General features: G+C 45.6%; 1 pseudogene; it reads left to right on the forward strand.

Annotated features, from left to right (window-relative positions):
- The first annotated feature begins 1,136 nt into the window (after positions 1-1,136).
- Positions 1,137-16,103, forward strand: LOC105492266 (uracil-DNA glycosylase pseudogene; annotated as a pseudogene).
- Positions 16,104-16,330: the final 227 nt, after the last annotated feature.

Consider the following 16,330-nt stretch of genomic DNA (forward strand, 5'->3'; position numbering starts at 1 on the left):
AAAGTTTCCTTTTGGAGGGTTCAGAGTCAACGTCAGCCAGCCAACGTCAGAGTTGTATAATCATGAATTCCCAAGAAGGAGAATTCTAGATCCAGAGTTTGCCAGGTAAATGGCTGCTGGCAGACAGTTCACAGGAGAAAAATCTGTCTAGAAATTACTGGTTTGTTTTCGTTTTGTTTTTGAGACAGTGCTGCTCTGTTGCCCAGGCTGGAATGAGCTGGTGCAATCTCGGGTCACTGCAGCCTTGACCTCCCAGGTTCAAGCAATTCTCCTGCCTCAGTATCCCGAGTAGTGGGGAATACAGGCGTGTGTCACCACACATGGCTAATTTTTGTATTTTTTTTTTATCAGAGATAGGGTTTCCCATATTGGCCAGGCTGTTCTCGAACTCCTGACCTCAAGTCATCTGCCCGCCTTGGCCTCCCAAAGAGCTGGGATTACAGGCTACTGGCTTGTATTTCTATAACTCCATTCTGGTCTATGCTTGAGACCAATTGTCACCTGAAGGAGTTATGCCTGGTTCCAGATCTGTGCTAAGTGATGTCTGTATTTCATAAATGTGCTTGAATTCTATGCTTCTCATTGCAAACTGGGATGCCACCATTTACTGTATCTTCCCCTGTGCTCACATCTCTGACCAAGGCAGCAGGCCTTCAGCAGACAAATAATTAACTTTCAGAGTTAAAGTATACAAGAGCACAATTAATTAATTTGATAATTTTAAAATCTATGTTGTACATTAACCCATCTTAGTCTTTAGCCATAACACAAACACACACATGCATACATGTGCACACACAATCATGCACACACACCAACTAATTTGATGAATTTCCACTGGGTGCCCACTCTCCCAAGCTTCCTCAAGTACTGGACAAACAAACCCTTTTCTAGCCTCTCAGAGCTCATGATATAAGCGGGGAGACAGACATTAATTAGATCATCTACAAAGAAAAATACAATCTCAAATTGTGCTACATGTCAGGAAGTACCAAGAAAGGGGCACTGAGTGAGCAAAATAGCATGGACACACTTTGGATGGGATGGTAGCAAAAGCCTCAATGGGGAGTGATTGAGATGGAGAGGGTGAGAAGGGGGCAGCCATGGGAGGGATGAGGGAGAAAGCTTCCAGGCGGAGTGAAGGGATGAGCCAAGGCCCTAAGTGAGGAACCACAAACTCACTGGGGTCGCAGATGGAAGGCCCACGTGGCTGGGCCACTGTAAGTGAGAGGAAATGGGGAGATGGGCAGGGTCAGGTCATGAGGGACTGCTGTGATCTGGGGTAATTTCCTGGTGCTCAGTGTTTGTTCCAGCTGTTGTTCTTCTCTGAATGTTCACATTCTGCCCCCTCAGTGTCTTTGCCTGAGCTGCCCCTAGAAATTACTCTCTACAGCAGTCTTCCCCCCATGGCTAAGTGTGATGCATCCTTCAAAGGTTCTGCTGCCTCCTGTATCCCCTCCACCACCTCTAGGAGAAATGGTCTCTCCTAAGACCTGTAGCGTTTAGCTGTCTCGCATCTGGGCTGCTTGCTCTGACTGTTCTCAGTTTCTTTTCAGCTGTGACTCCTACTTGAAGACAAGCATCTTGAGTGTGAAGACCATGTCCCATTATCTTCATGTTCACTCTTCCCCTTCCCTGTATAGTTCCCAGCCCCAGGAGGTCAGTATGTTTTAAATATCTTCTCCAGATAGAGCAACCTGTGTAAAGGCCTGAGGCAGGAGAGAGAGAGAGATCATAGAACATTTGAACAACTAGAAGAAACATACAAGGGCAAGGAGGAGAAGATCAGATTGTGGAGGCCTTGGAGACCATGAAAATTATGTAGTTTTTTTTCTGAAGCATCAGGAAGACACTGGAAGGTTTTAAATTGCAAACTGCAATTTATTAAGTTATTAATAACTGGAACTGGCTTCTTAGTGATACTTGACTCTCAATTGGTCCCTGCTTGAGCTCACCAAAGGGATAAATCTCTAACAGTGGAATTTACAGTTCTGATAGTGAAGTTATTTCAAAGGTGGGTAGTCCAGGAGTATCCCTGGAAACACATCATGAATGTAGTTAAGGCCAGCCTTGCCTCAACCCAAGGACAATTATCAGAGGTGCATAGATATGGCTAATTCTTCAATTGCCTTTTTCAAAAATAGTGTTCTTTTTGGTGAATTGGGTGAAATAAATATCTCTCTTGGCCTCATTGTTATGGATGTCACCTTTCTGGCTTGAGCACCATTTTGCTTTACGTTGCCATCAACGTTTTCTGCAAACTGTTTTGAGTCATGAGAAATTAACCCTCAATGATCTGAGCTCATGAAGTTTACAAATAGCACTGCCTGGCAAATTAAAGGGTTTGCACAGGATATGAGTACAGTTTAGAGTGCCCCAAGAAACTGCTTGATGACTCTGACAATAGCCCCTGGAAAGTCAATGGAGGCATAACAATAAAAATTAAACAAAAAAGTAACCTTCCCTGATCATCAGTGGTGACATGCCATCTTCTGGTTTATGTGTGCCCTGTCATTTAATACTCCAACAATGTAGTGAGGAGATTGGTTATTCTTGCTTTTCTAATGAAGCAACTGAGGTTCAGAGAGGGTTACACAACTAGGAAGTGGCAACACAGGAGCTAGAACACCACCAGCCAATGGCCAATCTTTTCTGTGAGACTTTCCATGTCTCTTGGGGGCCTCTTCAGCCTTGGAAAGTCCTCTTTGGGTAGAGTGGAGCCACCAACAGGAATCTCCTGGTGCATTAGTTTCCTAAAGCTGCAGTAACAAATTTCTACACACTTGGTTGTTTAAAATAATGAAAATGTATTCTCTTATAGTTCTGGAGGTCAGAGGCCTTGAGTCAGTTTTACTAGACTAAAATTAAGGTATCAGCAGGACCCTAGTCCCTCTAGGGGCTCTAGGAGAATCTGGTGGCTGCTGGCAAGGCTTGGCTTGTGGCTGCATCACTCTAAGCTCTGTCTTCTTCTTTTGTCTGTGTCATATCTCCCTCCATATTTCTCTTATAAGGACAGTTGTGATTGCATTTAAGACTCACCTAAATAACCCAGCATAAACTCCCTAATGCAGTAAAATCTATGAATACCCCTTTTTCCAAATAAGGTAATATTTACAGGTTACAGGATTAGGAACAGATACTTCTGGGAATCATTATCCAGGCTGTAATGCCTGGTTCTATGCCCAAATTGGCTCCCCTCATTCACAAGCTCCATGAGTAGCCAGAATCTGTAGCAGGGAACATTCTCTGTCCCTCAGCTTCCCTCTGGGCCAACCAGAGCATAACTAGGCTGAGGTCTGGGTAAGCATTTCTCCCCAATATGACATAATGTTTGTCTGAAGGTAATTCTGCCTCTAAATTATTTGCAAATGCTCCTCACATTTCCCCCTCTCTTTTTAGGATTCAGAGCCAATTTGTAATAAGCAAGAGCAGTTTGACCCAGATTAAAAGATACAATTAGTCTGTCTGCTTGGAAAACCTAAAAAAGTACCACTTAACAACAAGTTATTGTGTTTTTGACAAAGGGAGATGTCCTGGCAGAACAATAAAGCCCCCACCACTGATAAGAGCCTTGTAATTTACTCAAAACACTCAAGTGGGAAGAGACAGCAGCCCCTCGGAACCTGGGATCGCAGCCCGTCCTGCTCTTGTTGGAAGTGGCCCCCAGAAGAAAAGGTGGATTCCATTACTGCCCAGAAGAGAAGAGATTGCCAAGTGAGGGCTGGGGAGCCCACTCCTCCACCTTTCCCTTGGAGCTGCTAAAGGTTACTTTCCTGGAAATGGGAGCTCTGTGGGACCAAGTATGTGAGGCCACCCTGTCCTGACTAGCCAAGGATGGGGCCATCTTGGATCATGAGGGTCAGCTAGTCAGTTGTCAGGTCATGTCTGTCCCACTGGGGACACGGGCAAACTCTAGGGGCTGGGAACTGATGGGCCTCTCTCCTTCTAGGCCTCATCTTCCTTTCATTGGCCCTGACCTTAGCCTCAGCCCTAGAGGTGCGGAGCCCCGGGAGCCGCACACAGCAGCTGTATATTGGGTCCTCACTCTGGGCCAGCATTGATGGGAGTTCCTTATGTGGATCACCCCGTTTAAGTCTTACAGCCAGCGTGGGGCAGGAACTCTTGTACTCATTTTATAGATTAAGAAAGGGGACTGTTATGGGTTGAACTGTGTCCCCCTCAAATTTATATGTTGACATCCTAACCGCCAGTATCGCAGAATGTGACCTTATCTGGAGGCAGGGTCTTTACAGAGCTAATGAAATTGAAGTGGGGTCATTAGGGTGGACTGTAATCCAGTAAGACTGGAGTTCTGATGAAGAGGGGAAATGTGGAAGCAGACACACACCCTGGGAGAACACCATGTGATGATGAAGGCAGGAGGCAGGGTGATGCTTCTCCAAGCCAAGGAATGCCAAAGATGTCAAGCCAGCCCTGGGAAGCTGAAGCAGGGACTGGGAGCAGATCCTCCCTCTCAGCCCTCAGAAGGAACCAACACTGTCAACACCAGTCTTGGACTTCTTGCCTCTGGAACTGTGAGGCAAAAAACTTCTGTTTTTTAAGCCACTCAAAGTTTGCAGTCTTTTGTTCCGGAATCTCTAGGAAACTAGTGCATGGGGCTAAGAAGGTAACTTCCTGGAGCAGACACGGACAACTGGCTGACCTACGGTTGTTCCCAATACTTTTTTCACTTGTTGTCTTCCACTATGAAGACTGGAGAAACAAAATATCTGTTTTCCCTGTTTCTTTTGATCTGGCCAATAAGATCTAAGCCTGCTGGAAGTTTCTGGGAAGGGTTTTGCTCTCATGATAAAAAGAGACAGACAAGACATGTCCCACTGCCTTTGCCCCGCCCTAAACCCCTCTTCGGTGCTCATCTGCTGACAGATGCAATGCCTCACACTACTGAGGCCAGCTTGCAAAATGAAAAGGCCCAAAGAGTTTCAGAGTTGGTGGCCCTTTGGTGGTTGAGCCACTAAACCTGAACTTCTTGTAGGCATGAAAAATACACCCTGATTTGTTTTAGTCACTGCAGTCCTATTTTAATACTACGTACTGCCCAGCACATTCCCAGTTGCTCTAACATCCCATGCCAGCCAGCTTGTGAGTGACAGCATTCTGGTTAGACTTAGTTCTGTCTCGCTTCAGTGCCTACTGCATAGTGCTGACTGTGGACAGAGCTTGTAGTTTGTTCTCACACTGTTATTAGTTCATTCTTACACTGTATTAGTTCTCACACTGTATTAGTTCATTCTCACACTGCTATAAAGAAATACCTGAGACTGAGTAATTTATAAACAAAGGAGCTTTAATGGACTTACAGTTCTGCATGGCTGGGGAGACCTCAGGAAACTTATAATCATGGCAGAAGGGGAAGCAGTCACCTTCACAAGGCAGCAAGACAGAGAAGAGTAAGCAAAGGAGGAGTTTTCCATACACTTACAAAACCATCGGATCTCGTGAGAACTCACTATCATGAGAACAGCATGGGGGAAACTGCCCCCATGATCCAAACACCTCCCTCCCTCAACACGTGGGGATTACAATTCCAGATGAGGTTTAGGTGGGGACACAAAGCCAAACCATATCAGAGCCAGGCCACATTTCCTAGAGCCAAGTGACTTCTTCATCTCTGTCACTCTGAGGCACCCAGGGAAGAGACAAGGGCTGTAGCAGCTGCCCAACCCTGTAAACACAGAAGAGGAGACAGAAACCACGAGAACAGAGTGCACGGGCCAGAGCATTGTCAAGAAGGCTGCAAGATGCCTCACAGAGCCCCATTCATTCTCATCCAGCTTGGCTGTCAGGCTCAGGAGTGAGTGGCCTTGATTTTTAGCTCTTTGGGGACTGTGCTGGGAGGGTACCAGAGCTTTCTGGTGGAGAGACATTCCAGGGCAGGGCAGCCCAGAGGGAGTGTCTGTGCAGTAGGGGCTGGACTCAGTCTGGGCTTTACTTTTTCCTTGCCTCTGCCTCCTCAAGTCCCAATACCCCTTCTGCTTCTATGTCTTCTATATTCCTCCACAGTGCCAAGCACAAAGTCTTCCATAGAGCAGTAAGTACTCAATAAATGATTGCATAAAACTTATAAAAATGGGGAGCCTGCCTGACTCACGATGACTCTGACTCTGACTCTGTTCTTCCTAGAACAGATACTGTTCTTTTTGGACCAAATTTTGGCTGGGCTATTGAACTGGATTTTACCCAGAGACCACAGTTATTGATTGGTTCAAGAAAAGACATGTGACTTCAATTGAGCCAATAGGAAGTCTTCCCTGGGATTTAAGAAATTTGAGCTGAGAAGGATGCATGCCTTTCTCTGATCGTGAGGCTCTAAGAATATAAGGCCATAGCTACTAGAGTTCATGCCCTCTGGAGTATAAAGAAAGATCACGGACAGTATGATGTGTTCCACTCTCACTCACCTGCAAGCCATTCCCCAAACACAACTGGACTAGAATGATAACAGTGATCATAATACTCATTGTTATTTACCCAGCATTTAGGGTCAGTCTGTGCTCAAGATGCTCTCATTCTGGAGCTTAAAGCTGAGCTCTCCCTTCTCTGAGCTCTCAGGACACCAGATTTGCCCTTCTTTTATGGCAGTTACCACAACCTGTGCTGCATTGTTCATTCACAATCATTTACTGGTACTTACCACATGGAAGCTACTGTACTTGACACTGGAGAGGAATATGGAAGTCTATAACATGGTTTCATATTAGATTAGGGCAAGGGCATGGATGACTGCTGTTAGTCAGACAAGCTTATGCTGAAACAGTCTGAAACAAACAACCTGAAATTCTTAGGTGATTTTTGCACCCATTGGGAAGGGCTGAGGACTCTGCTTCCCAGGGCCTGTATTCCAGGACCCTTGCTAAAGAAGCAGCAGTGTGTGGCAGCAGGGAAAGAGAGCATGGCACACTGAGGCTTGAATCTTCTGCCTGGAAATGACTAATCACTCATGCTCACATTTCATTGGCTAAAACAAGTCACATGGCCATGCCTGAGCTCAATAGGTGAGATAAGAACAATTCTTCCAAAGGAGAGACACCAAATCTTTGTGAGCAGAATACTGCCTACTACACTTTCTTCTCTTGGCAGCTGGGCAGCATCTTATTACTGTAACCTTCCCAGTGGCCACCCTTGCACTTTGCACCTAATGAGTACTATGTTAGTTTGTTCTTGCATTACTATAAAGGAACACCTGAGGCTGGGTAATTTATAAAGAAAAGTGGTTTATTTGGGCTCACAGTTCTGCAGTCTGTACAGGAAGCATGGTGCTGGCATCTGCTTCTGGTGAGGCCTCAGAATGCCTCCAATCATGGTGAAAGGCAAAGGGAGAGCCAGAGTATCACAGGGTGAGAGGAGGAGCCAGACAGAGATGGGGAGGTGCCACACTCTTTTAAACAACCAGATCTTGTGTGAACTCAGAGCCAGAACTCACTCATTATCTGAGGACAGCACCCAAATTCATGAGGAATTTGTCCCCATGACCCAGACGCTTAGCATGTGACCCACCTCCAACACGGGGGATTACATTTGAACATGAGATCTGGAGAGGACAAAACATCCAAGCCGCATCCAACACTCAATGATTATATGCCCTCTTTCCTTTGTACCACTTATCACAATTGTAACTAACACTCAGGCCACTGTATGTTTAATGTCTGTCTCACCCACTGCACTATAAATGGCCTCAGGGAAAGTCAATGTCTGTCTGCTGTTAAAGTAATTTAACTATACTTAAATAAAGTATAGATTAATTGTTGTAACCCAGCATTTAATATCTGATGCATACTAATACCAGTGAATGCTTGTTCACAAATATATGAATGAATAGAGAAAGAACCCATGAGGGCATTGACACCTGCTTCATTCATTTGCTATTCCAGCTGTGGCATATGCCAGGTCCTGTTTCAGGTCCAGAGATGGAGAAGTGATTTGCACCCCATTGTCCCATCCTCCTGGAGCTGGTGGCTTGCTCAGGATCAAATCCAGCCTGCATCTCATGTAACCAAAAGAAATTGTCAATCATGAACTGCTTTTGACCAATAAAAATGGCAATTTCATGTGGTTCATCCCAATCCGAAACATATGAAAGCTCTGTTTGAAGCCGGGAGCCCACCTATTATTCAGTGTTTCCCTATCTTCACAGCGTCCTCCTAGCCCCCAGTGCACATTCATAGAATTCTAGAATATAAAAATCTCTGGACAGAATATCCTCCAAGTCCTAAAATTCTATATCCCCGAATCAAGCTGTCATGCAGGACTCTCAGGCACTATAATACATGGACTAGAACATCTGAGGGCAAGTCCCCTTCCCCCAAAGCTGACCTTGGCACCCGATGCATCTGGGAACCCCAAAGGGGGGTCCCAGGCCCCAGGCCCTGCACACGCTGCCACGTGCAGTGTTGTCTACGGGGCCTGTGCCCATGGCATTGATCCCTCTGCTAACTAGATGAGAAATTGCAGCAGGCTTTCCTTGCATGGCTTTTCCATGCATCTCTGTCAAAGCCGGTTTACATTCTGGGATTGAACTAATTTGTTTCCGTTTGCTCCTGGCTGCAGGCTTCAGGCAGCTCAGCTTTGTTGTCCTGGGTTTGCAACTTGCCAACCTCCCTCCTCTTGCCTTTCCCCTCCCCAGCTAACCACATCTGAGGGCAAAAAGGATTAGCAAGCTCAGTGTGATGTGATTCTGGCACTTGTAGCCTGGATTCTTCTGCTACCGCAGAGAGCTGGGGGTGGGGAGAGTGATGACTTAGTTGCCTCATGGAAGAAAGAGGTGGGGAGAATGAACCTGCAGTGCCCACTTGGGTGCTGCACAGCTGGGAACATCCCCACTCTGACAGCTAGCAAATACAAATGACCACAGCGATGATGCTGATTGCAGTTAATGTTTTCTGAGAATTAGGCGCTAGCCCCATGCTAATTCCTTTTCATGCATTTCAGACTGTCCTTTCCATAATCTCTCTCAATGACAAGAACTGTTATTTTGTCCATTTTGCAGATGAAGAAACCAGAACCCAAAAGGGGAAATAATTCATCCAAGATCACAAACTAGGATTCAAGCTTTAATACCTGGTGTGTCTGAATCAAGAATTCACATCCTCACAACTGCTCCATATCCCCCTACTCCCCAAATCTTGAGGCTTACAGGTATCTACCGAACAATAAACATCTTCCCTGAGCCTGAAAATGGTGGAGATGACATGTGGATTTCTGGAAATTGAAGCAGAGACACCCCTTTAGGGGAATAAGAGACAGCATTTGAGGCACTTGCATTCCTCCAGCTGTCCCCCTATGGCATGTTTTAAATTTAAAGTGGCAAATGAGGAAGATGCTTCCTCAGGTGTTCCCCAAAGGCCTGGATATTGGCCGACAAGAGGGCCAATTTTCTCACTGACATTCTTCTTCTTAATAGAGTAAGTCATTTCAGCTATAAAAATATTTATTTTTAACCCCGCATGGGACTGTCTACAAACTATTTTCATGTTGAGTATAAAACAGTCAAACCTGTAACTATTTTCTTTTTTTCAGAATTGGTCTGCAAAACATCTGCTAATTATTTTCCAAAGCTGAATCTATGCAAACTCTACAACCCAACGATTCCACTCCTGGTGTTACCAGTGGAGGGTCTTGACTACCTGTCATCCAAATTCTTGGTGTTTTGAACAAAAAATTGGACAAAACGCACAAAGAAAGCAATGAAGCAATGAAAGTACAGATGTCTGTGAACAAAAATTCACTCCACAGAGTGGGAGGCTGGCTTGAGCAAGTGGCTCAAGATCGTTGGTTACAGAATTTTCTGGAGTTTACCCTCCAGAGGTTTCCCATTCGTTACTTGGTTACGCCCTGTGTAAAAGAAGATTTGGCCTGCAGCCATTCTGATTGGTCACAGAAGGTCACAGAAGGTGACCAATCAGAGGGTGAAGTGAAGCAAAGTTACACACGAAGACTTGGCCCCACGACCAGTCTGATTGGTTGAGGGAGGAGACCAATTATAGGTACTTTTCAGTTTTCATCTGCAAGGCAGTGCAAAGGGAGTAGCCTCTGATCCTTTTGTTACTTGGGTGTAGAAAGCTGGGGTTTTCCTTTGGATTCAGTTCTAGGAAGTCAGCACAAATCAGCATTAGGTTCCCTGTCTCCAGACTCTATTCTGCCTCATTGGGTAAATACCAGATAGAAATGAGCATGTGTTCAACTAAGAGAGACCTTCAGAGCGGTGCTTACAGCCCCAAATCAGAAACAATGCAAAGTCCCTGGGCTGGGAAGTAAATTATGGTAGAGTCACATGGTGGACTACTGCGCTGCAATGAGAAGGAGCAATCTTCAGACCAATCCAGGGACATGGAAGGATCTCACATCCATGATGTTGACTAGGTAGAAAGAGTAGGACAAAGATACATGCATCCTGTATGATTTGATGCTTGTGATGTTTAAAAACAGGCTAACTCTAACCCTAACCCTTTGCTCACTAATGCTTTTTGTTTGTTTGTTTGTTTGTTTGTTTGAGACAGGGTTTTGCTCTGTTGCCCAGGCTGGAGTGCCGTGGTGCAATCTTGGCTCACTACAACCTCTGCCTCCCAAGCTCAGGTGATCCTCCCACCTCAGTCTCCCAAGTAGCTAGGACTACAGGGGTGCACCACTGTATCCAGCTAATTTTTTTGTTTTTAGTAGCGATAGAGTTTGCTCATGTTGCCCGGGCTACTAATGTGTTTTTAATTATCTTTCTCTCCCCTGCCTTGCCTCCCCATCCCTCTTCCTCACCTGTGCTTCCTGGAATGACCTCCCAGGTAATGTCCCTGCACCAGCTCTTACCTCAGAGTCTGCTTGTGGGGCCTCGGGAACTGAGACAGTGCACAATTTATGTCTTTGGTATGTCAGTGATTCATCATTTGGCTCCATCTAGCACCTCCATGCGCCTGGGGACTTTGTCTTGTTCACTGATGTGTCCCAAGTGCCTGGAACAGTGCCAGGCAGATTATCGACACTCAGTAAGTACTCCTTAGATGTTGAAGAAGATATGCAGACATAGCCAGGAGGCCAAGATCTAGAAAGCATCAAGCTGCCCAGAAGCTGTTTCACTCAAACAAAAGAGAACAGGGTCATGTTGATGGAGGCCTGTGAGGTGTGTATGAGTGTGTATATGTGTATATATACACACATATATATATTCTGATCTCACAGTGGCTCTTACAATAGTTATTGTCTTAACAACACAGATAGGATAACTGCTTAGTTCTTTGCTATGTTGAAGCTTAGTAAAGACAGAGCATGTCTGTCTGATTTCTGCTGTAGTCCCAGGGCTTAGCACCTAGTCAGGCCATAGTAGGGGCTCAACAGATATTTGCTGAGTAAATAAATGAGTGAGTTCAAACATCTTGCCCAAAGTCACGGCTGGGAAGTGTTGGAGCTTAGATTTGCACCCAGTTTAGTTTGAGTTCAAAGCCCAAGTTCTCTGGCTATTCCAGGCTGCTGCTCCAGTGTGGATACACACAGACTCTTTAACTGCTGTCCTTGTCCCCACTGACTTGCTCACGAGCTATTCAGATGAAAATGCCTATTATTTAAAAATACAAAAGAAAAATCTTCAATGACTGGGTTTTATAAAGAAAACTTTATAAAGTTATATGTATATATCTATAAAATGTGTATATGTTATATAAGGTTTTATAAAGAAAGTGTTATAAAGACAACTTCTTGTTGTAGGGTGGGCCCAACCAGAATGCGGCCAAAGGTAGACCCCATGATTCTCTTGCCCTTGGTCTTTAAACTCCTGATGGGTATCAGTGAAACTCATCAAACCCTTGACCTGGATCAACAGACAAAGAAAACGGTGCCTAGCTAGGTGATCTGCAGTCCAGTTTTGCATTCTGGTTTAAATCCACAGACTTAAACAAATGGTACTTAAGAAGGATGGGCAGGCTGGGCACAGTGGCTCATACCTGTAATCTCAGCACTTTGGGAGGCCAAGGCAAGCGGATCGCCTGAGATCAGGAGTTCCAGACCAGCCTGGCCAACATGATGAAACCCCGTCTCTACTAAAAATATAAAAAAATTAGCCAGGCATGGTGGCGGGTGCCTGTATTCCCAGCTACTTGGGAAGCTGAGGCAGGAGAATTGCTTGAACCCAGGAGGCGGACACTGCAGTGAGCTGAGATCATGCCACTGCACTCCAGCCTGGGTGGGTGACCGAGCTAAAGAAAGAAGAAAGAAGGATGGACAGAGGGCAGTGATGGGGATCTCACTGGCCAGAGACATCTCTCTAGTGCTCTACACTCACTTGACTCTGTTCCAAACTCCCTCAATTGTTCAAAGAGTTGGGCAATAACAGATCTGAGTGGGCACTGGCCACCCATGGCTTGTCTTCTCCAGAGTCAGTAAATGTACCTGACACAATTGGCTGTGACCTGCGAGTGTGGTATCATACAGGTAGGAAAAAGTGTCTTTCCTAGGGCTGTGAGCAGAGCCAGCTCAAGCTAGGGGACTAAGCTGAGTGTAGCAGGATGTTGGACAACATCTTCAAATTATGTTGTTGTGTTCAGATATGGTTTTCTAGGTTTATACGGTCAGAATAACATCCCTGGGCGTGAGAGACCTCATGGCGGCAATGAGAAGTGTTTTGAGGGAACGTGAGATTGGAAGTGGGGAAGACAGTTAAAAATTAAGTGATAAAACAAAAGTGCCTAAGAGAAGGGAGCAAGATGTTAAGCAGACGTGTTGGGAAATGAAGGAAGTACGAGTGGGAGGGCAGATCTGCCGGAGAGAACCCCGTGAGCAAGTGAGGAGATGGCCTAAGCCCATGGGGAAGCAGGGGAGGGGTCCTGAGAATCCCTCAGCTATTGCATATTCTCAGTCTTTGCCTACAAGGTGATGTTCCCTCCTCTCGGGTGAACGCTGCGTGCTGGAATGCCCTCCCTGGCCTGATTTTTTGCAAAGGCCCCTGTCCTAAGATGGGCTCTCTTTACATCCTGATTCCCATCAGAGCTCCCCGTCCCCTTTGTATCTTGCTTGCTGTGTCACTCAGGGTCTGCTGAGGGTGACACTTACACTTAGGGAGGGCCCAGGGAACTCCAAATCAGCCAAGAAACCAGAAGAGGCGTGGATTAGCCAGCAGCTTTCCTGTGCTGTCTGGTCTAGCTGAATTCAAGAGTACATCTGAAGAAGGGAATTGGAATCTTGGAAGGGAACACCCCATGCTTCTCCCATCTCCAACTGGTCAGGGATGCACCAGTGCACTCCACTCCCAATCCTATACAGACACACAAAGGACTCTATCACCCAAGCCCACATGGCATCTTGTATATGCACACATGCTCACGTATTGCACTAGCATCTTCAGCTCCACCCTGCTTTCTGTGCTGGGAGGCTCAGCTGTGTCAACTACATCCACAGGTACCTCTGCCTTCTGGCTTCCAGGTTGGTTTGACAATTAGAAACTGGAAGGACTCAGATGGTTCCTAAAATTCTCCAAATCAGCAGAAGTAGGGTGCCTGGAGTCAGAAGTGATTCTAAAAATCAGAGGACTCTTGAAGGACACAGACATTCCATAGTCTGACCCACTCTTAGCTAGATTATAAGAAGCAGAGGGACCCTACTGCCCTACTGATATCTGTACTGAAATTTTAAGCACCCATCAATCTGTCTATATAGTAAAAGTGGCCAAGACATACTCAGGATACTTCCTTTTTAGGTTTATGTCTATTCATCAGAAACAAAGAAAAGATGTATTATATCAGGGATAGATATACAGGGAACGGCTACATTATTTATGGAAAGTGTGTGGGGGGTTGGTAATTACCTGGTTGTCTCCTTTTACTACTTCCCTAAGTCACTAGACGGAGGACTTCCTCCAGCTGGGACAAGCCATTGTCTGTCCCTGCACAGAGCTGTCGACCAGCAGTCATGTTCTCATGAGTAACACCGCTGTCGGCAACAGCTCATTCCTATCACTCCAGCCAATAACTAGGATAATGGAGGACACAGAGAGTTATAATCCTTTGGAATATAATAAGAAAACATTTCTATGGAGAGAGGCTTGCCTGTCATCTTTATGCTGATAATTGATTCTCCCCTGGCCCTTACATTTACATGAATAGTTCATGTTCATGGCTATAGTTGTCCAGTCATTTACTGCATTGCCTGACCCAGAAGCCACCGGAGCACTGGAAGCAACTACACAGAAAAAGAGAAAGTAGCTTTTGTTGAGCTCTACTCTGTGACAAGATTAAAGTTCAGACAGTTAGGTTTATTTTTAAAATCTTCATAATGACCCATTCGTGGAATAGGCCTTGGCAGAATTTCCATCTGACAGCAGAGAAATTGAAGTTCAGAGAGGTTATGCAACTCACCTAAGGTCCCCCAAGTTAGGCCAGCATTGGAATTCACCAAGGCCCCTGGAAATCTCTGCTGCTGTCAGACATTGGTGCCAGTGGCTGATGACAACAGCAGGAATTGATACAAATGTCTAGTGAAAGAAATGAGGACAGTTTGTCCTGTGATGTAGAAAAATAGTTTCCTCCAACCCCAGTTGAAAACTTTGTCAACAGCTTAGTAAAATGTGGCTGATGTTTGACTCCCGTCTCAGGGTTTTCCAGAGAAATGGAACCAGTACAGGAACTGGCTCACATGATTACAGAGGCTGGGAAGTCCCACAACCTGCCACCTGTGCCACTGGCAAGCTGGAGAAACAGGACATTTCGTGGTGCAGTTTGTCCAAGTCTGCAGGCTTCAGAAACAAGGGTGTGAGTGGGGAGGGGCTGACAGTGTCAGTTCCCATCTGAGTGGGACCTGGAACCGGAAGTGCTGACCTCTGAGGGCAGAAGAAGTTGGGTGTCTGAGCTTAAGCAGAGAGCAAACTCACCTTTCCTCTGCCTTTTTGTTCTCTCTGGGCCCTCGGTGAATTGGGTGACTTCACCTGCGTTGGTGAAGGCCATCTGCTTTACTCTGTCCACCAACCCAGATGTGGATCTCTTCCAGAAACACCCGCACAGACTTTAAGGGATGCCCAGAAATAATGTTTCATCAGCTATGTGGGCATCCCTTAGCCCAGTGAAGTTGACATTAAATTAACCGTCACAACCCCCAAATCACAGTGAAATAATGTGAGACCCAGATAAAAATATGCAGCTAATTTTTAAAAATTTGAATTGCTGACTTCTGCAGCCAGTGGAAGCCTTGTAGGTCCTTGGGCTGTGTATTTGCTTCCTCCTCAGCTCTGGGAAGAACAGCCAGGAGATACTCTACTGCTTCCTCTCTCCCAATCTGGCTGGGAAGTCTCTTTCCCACAGTCCCAAGCCGGCCGACCTGGGGACTGGTGTGGCAGCTGTAGCTTAGGAGAACTGAGATGCAGAGGCCCACCCCATCAAGAAAGCCAGGGCCAGGAAGGATAAGCCCAGCATGCTGTCCTCCTCACTGCTGAGCACTGAGCGCTTGGTTCACATCTAAAGGGGAAGGTCAGGTCTCTTCCCAGACTCATGGCCCAACATAGACTCATGGTCCACAACTACCCATGTGTTTTGGTGAGAGTTGGAAGAAGTACCTCAGTGCAGTTCAGGAAAGAGTATTTTATAAAGCTAATGGGATTTGTGCAGAATAAAACAGACATTATATTGTTTATTCACCCCCACACCAAGTTTTCAGAACCTAGACCCATATGTGTGACATAGGAGATGGGAAGGCTCTCATTCCCATACAGGATCCATATCATGGACCCAGTCAAGCTCACAGGCTCTGCTTTCATGTGCAAAGACCTGTTCCACCTCCGCCCAGTTCAGAAAATGCTTAAAAATTGTTGAATGCAGACATCGATGGTTTTGTTCACCCTCAGCATGGAGATTTATCTGGGTGGGCCAAACAAGGGGTTCTTCTACTCAATGCGGTATCACTATTCTGGCCCATCAAGCCAGTTCTTATAAGGAGAGAGGCTGGGAGCAACTCACTGACATAGTTGTGTCCTGGCTAAATCAGAACTCAGACTGGCTTGTCTTCTTGCTCTGGGGCTCTTATGCTCAGAAGAAGGGCAGTGCCATGGATAGGAAATAGTACCACATTCTGCAGCTGGCTCAACCCTCCCTGTTGTCTGCGTATAGAGGTTCTTTGGATGTAGACACTTTTCTTTCTTTCTTTCTTTCTTTCTTTCTTTCTTTCTTTCTTTCTTTCTTTCTTTCTTTCTTTCTTTCTTTCTTTCTTTCTTTCTTTCTTTCTTTCTTTCTTTCTTTCTTTCTTTCTTTCTTTCTTTCTTTCTTTCTTTCTTTCTTTCTTTCTTTCTTTCTTTCTTTCTTTCTTTCTTTCTTTCTTTCTTTCTTTCTTTTTTTTTGGAGATGAGTCT

Source organism: Macaca nemestrina, chromosome 18 (assembly GCF_043159975.1).
Source record: "Macaca nemestrina isolate mMacNem1 chromosome 18, mMacNem.hap1, whole genome shotgun sequence".
Lineage (NCBI taxonomy): Eukaryota > Metazoa > Chordata > Mammalia > Primates > Cercopithecidae > Macaca > Macaca nemestrina.